Below are 5000 nucleotides of genomic sequence, written 5' to 3'. Positions count from 1 at the left end.
ATGGGTGGAGGGGACAGGTGGAGTGGATTCAGTGCCTTGCTCAGCGACACTTCAGCAGGGTAGATGTCTCTCCGGCATGGGGGTTGAGTCCAGGTTGACAGTCTTGAACTACTAGGTCATTTTTAAACTAAACCCCAAACTAGGCCTGGACGATATGAGGAAAATCCGCGATGTGCGATAACATTGTTCAATATAGCGATGACGATACGACTTGTGATAAATAAACAAATATTAAAGTATGCATATTAGCTATACAGTTCCTATGTCTTTCTGCTTTAATAATGCTAACATAGACCCCAAACATAGCCTATGCCCACTGAATAAAGAAATGAAATACACACTGACTCTAGCTGAAACTACACACAGCGTGTTTGGGCTTTGGCAGAGGGGCGGAGCGCACAGACAAAATGATCAGATGCTGAGTGGGAATGCATGACGCATGTGAATAAAACCACTTTTTGTCATTCATTGCGTTTCAGGCAGTCTTTCCGATGTGTTTATTGCGCATGTTCATATTGCGATGAGGATGAAAATACGATTAATTGTGCAGCCCTACCCCAAACTCAAATCTGTGGTGAAGCCAACATCAAATAGTGGAAAAAGTAGGGTAGTGAACTGGCCATCAGCTAGTCTGATATTTGCTGCCTTGTGATGTCAGGTTAGGCTGCACCTGGGATGACGACACCATCTGGCACAATGTGGTGTCCCTTGGCAAGAGGATTATCATTTTTTAATAGATGCACTGTTTATGGACGGCACAGCATTGCTGAGACAGTGGCAGGAAACAGGTGACCCTGACCATTGTCCTATGGATCTTCTGCTCAGCATCTGGGAAGCAGGAACCATCGATCGTCAATCAATCCATCAGTCAGCTTTATTTCCAGGCTCAAAGTCCATTCAAAAACATCCATTATAAAACACACAAACACAATAATACATCCCAGAAAAAAATAACAAAATAAAAAGGAAAACCATTGCACTCATGATTACATTATAGTTACATTATACCAATGTTTATACCAATGTTTGCACATGTGTGACTGGTATATGGCACAGCACTGACACAGAGTTGCCAGCAGCATGATAAGGCCATTCTGACAATCATTCAATGGGCAAATGAACTTATACATCAGATTGCTCAGTGTCTGGAAAGTGTTGACTCCTGCCTCGCACTGCTCCACCTGGCTTTGCTGAGCAACATCTGAAGCTGAAGCTGAAGCTTGTGGACGCGCACCTTTTTAAACTCCACCCACAAGGGGGCAGTATAAAGAGGGGCACAATAAGCTCTGAAAATATTCATTTGAACCTAATCTGAACATAAATAGAATCTCTCTCTCTCTCGTAACGGGGCCCGTTACGAGTTACAAATAGAATCTCCTCTTTACCAACATGTTAGCTTGTACATATTATACATGGTGCTGCTGCCTATAATTGTCATCATCATCAGGCATTTGATCTGTAATGAAGTGTCAGATAGTTTAATTACAGACAGATAGAACATGCCCCGACAGATAAAACACTGGAAAAGTGAGCTCCTTGTCCTCTTTTGTTCTACATGACACCACTCTTTTTAACATTGTATTTCACATCAAATTTGACACCATAATCAGAACATACGTAGATGATTGTGTTATTCACAACTTGCCTACTGCTTCATCCACCAGCAGCATTCTGTGGCTTCACTCGTATCCTGAGCAGGAGCCCATACAGGTGCTACCTCTCCAGGCCAGAGTGGACCACCTGCAGGAGCCCATACAGGTGCTACCTCTCCAGGCCAGAGTGGACCACCTGCAGGAGCCCATACAGGTGCTACCTCTCCAGGCCAGAGTGGACCACCTGCAGGAGCCCATACAGGTGCTACCTCTCCAGGCCAGAGTGGACCACCTGCAGGAGCCCATACAGGTGCTACCGCTCCAGGCCAGAGTGGACCACCTGCAGGAGCCCATACAGGTGCTACCTCTCCAGGCCAGAGTGGACCACCTGCGCTACGCTAGTGAATGACTAAGAGCTAACCCCACATTCACAGCCTCATCACCGGATGCAGTTTCATTTCATACCCAGGACTTGATGTCATGTGAATTCTTATACAGGATGTTTTCTATAGCAACACAAACTGATTTGGTGGTCTCAATTTACCATGTTTTGAGGCTATTAATAGAAGCATACAGTGCTTTATTCAGCCTATCCACCTTATTTTTGAATGCCCCGCTGTACAAATAATTATGGGTACAAGGTCCGGTTTAACGTGACTTATTGTTGCAGCTTGCCATTTCCTAAAACGGTATTCTACTTGATTTGAAAAGATGGCCGCCTATACTCCCTTGTACCCTGGCTGAATTGAACATAACTTGGCCAATAAGTATGTAACATACCAAATAAAACAAACAGTAATGTCTTTATTTGATGTAGAATGCAGAGGACATGTAACTGTTTTGTTAAACTCGCGTTCCAGGAATATTGTATTTACTGCACTGCTCTAAAATAACGTTAGTGGCGCGCGACTCAGAGAGCCCGTTCGTCCTGCAAGCCACTCGCTTTGCGCCAGAACACAATCGATTTGGGGGTGGAACACGGCAGGATTGTTCAACGCCAACGCCAGTGCCCAGAACTGTCAAATCAAATCATCGACAGAGACACTATGGCCCGCCTTCCAGTATTTTCAATGTATCAGAGATATATAGAGAACGTGATCAACAAACTAACGCTGGTGATCCGTATGGAAACAGTGTTACTCGAAATGGTTAAAAGTGATATCAATTTGGTCATTCATTTACACACATGATGCACTGCGCTCTTAGGGATATTTATCGACAAGATTTTTGTCACGCTGGACCTGATTAGTGATTTGCTCCGTTCGCCCAGACGGGTGTCAAGCTGTCAGCAACAAGGCTGGGAGGATCACACCGGAAGAAAAATGCATAGGCATCATGGCCGCTAGAAATAAGGTGGATATCCTCCTCATATAGGTCCTGATCCTGATACTGCAGGTCTGTGGAGAGCTCAGTCATTTAGTCCTTCAGGGATACATTCTCATCAGTAGGGTGAGATGTTCACACCTGCCGTTTCCTCTGTTTCAGGTACTTTCTAGAATCTCTACCTTGAAACAAGGCAGAATAATGCAGATCACTCCACTCTCATTACAGTAATGACACTTAATTGAAACAAGCTATTTTACACTGGAAACTGGCAAAGTGATCTCACTCATTTAAAAAATTATTTGTAGAAAAAGCTGCTGTTGGAAAAGATGGATGCCTTTGGATACATGGATTGACAGATGGAACAGGAAGGGGCGGAGCTAAGCCGCATATGATTTTGGAGAGAAAGGCGAGAGGAGGGAAGGGCAGAGGAGTGAAGGAGGGAGAGTGAGGGAGTCATCTTGGCTGCAGAGTGAAATAGAGCAGACACAAGAGCCCTGTAGACACACAGAGACATGTATGTCATATGGAGGCTTGTTCAAACTCAACAAGAGGAGGGTATGTATGTGTGGAATAATGTGTCCCCTCTCAAATCAATTCAAACAGTAAACAGGCCAGATTCTATTCTATTCTATTCTATTCTATTCTATTCTATTCTATTCTATTCTATGCATCCCTGTGCTAGTTTCCATCCCCTGAAGAAGTTCTGGGAATCAAACTGTGGTCTCTCTGGTTTACGCCCTCCGCCACAACTAGCCACACCGCCCTTACTTTACTGCTATTTCAATAGAAGACTGTCGTTATTTACACGACCACTAGAGAGAGTTGGAGACAATGAGCAGTAAGAAAACAGAGAGAGTAGATCTAGTGGATTGGTTTGATATTTATGATAAACGCAGGTGGCGCTTCAAAATGACCTTTCTTATAGTGATAACACAGCGGTCGTCACCTCTGATGATGCACATCTGTTATGATAGTGATCACTGATCAGCAAAGCAAGCTATACATCCTCGGGCTGTGTGTGTGTGTGTGTGTGTGTGTGTGTGTGTGTGTGTGTGTGTATATGTGCGTGCATGTGTGTGTGTGTGTGTGTGTGTGTGCATGTGTGCGTGCGTGCATGCGTGTGTGTGTGTGTGTGTGTGTGTGTGTGTGTGCATGTGTGTCAGAGCCACTGCTTGACTACAGCACTGGTGACTGGATAATATCCCTATAGGCTGTTATATAGGTGCCATACGGGTGTTCTGCTGTGATACAGATCAACATCCTGTGTGCGTCCAGTGCTCTGACAGGAGAGCAGATGCTGTACCGCAGGGCTTCTCAAATATTTTCATAGCGCAGACTCAGTTGTCAGTCCCTATCCACATCGTTCAACTAGAGACTGCTTAAAAAAAATGCATTGCAGAACCAATCCAGAGTCTTCTTCATGCAGAAGGGGCGGTGACATGCAGAAGTCGTGTGCTTGTGAGAGTATAAAACGGAAACAAATAATGTAACCTTGCTCGGGAACATCCATTTTCACTGTTTTCAAATGTTCTCCTCGTGTTACAAAGTGATTCGGTGTATCACCAGTTTGTTTCACTAAGGAGGATAATGAGAGAGAGCGTCATTTCTGGTAACTTGACAAAGTTAGCGGCCGTTCTGTCTCGTCGCGTCAGAGATCTCCAATTGTCCAATTGGGAGCCAAGACTATCATAGCACAGACCCCCAAATACACACACATTAGGCCAAAGCTTCCAATTTGATACGATTTTGTCCCAGGGACACGTATGGGAGACCTCAAGGTTCTATTTTGGGTAGGGGTGTCAAAAATAATCGATTATAAGATGCATCGCGATGCGGACCTGCACGATTCTGCATCGATTCACAAATATCAAAAATCGATTATAAAAAAAAAAAAAAAAAAAAAAATTATATAATCAAATAAAATATAATGGAAGTACATGCAGTTGTTTATTTTAATTATGGATCATAATACAATGCAATTCTAAATGCACTTTTATTTTAAAAGTAGCCACACAGTGAGAAAAAAGAAAGTGAGAAAAAAAATCATGTATTCGGGGAAAAAAGTGATGCATCGATTTAAGA

At 43.5% G+C, this 5000-nt stretch overlaps 1 protein-coding gene across 1 annotated transcript in view; it reads left to right on the top strand.

Annotated features, from left to right (window-relative positions):
* LOC310792395 (uncharacterized protein) overlaps window positions 1-5000 on the top strand; it is a gene marked incomplete at both ends in the record, with an annotated part of 90256 nt that overhangs the window by 206 nt on the left and 85050 nt on the right. The gene's annotated exons all lie outside the window — the stretch shown is intronic.

Source organism: Poromitra crassiceps (genome assembly GCF_964638095.1).
Source record: "Poromitra crassiceps genome assembly, chromosome: 17".
In the NCBI taxonomy this organism is placed as follows: Eukaryota; Metazoa; Chordata; class Actinopteri; order Beryciformes; family Melamphaidae; genus Poromitra; species Poromitra crassiceps.
This window is presented reverse-complemented; position numbering and strand designations above follow the sequence as displayed.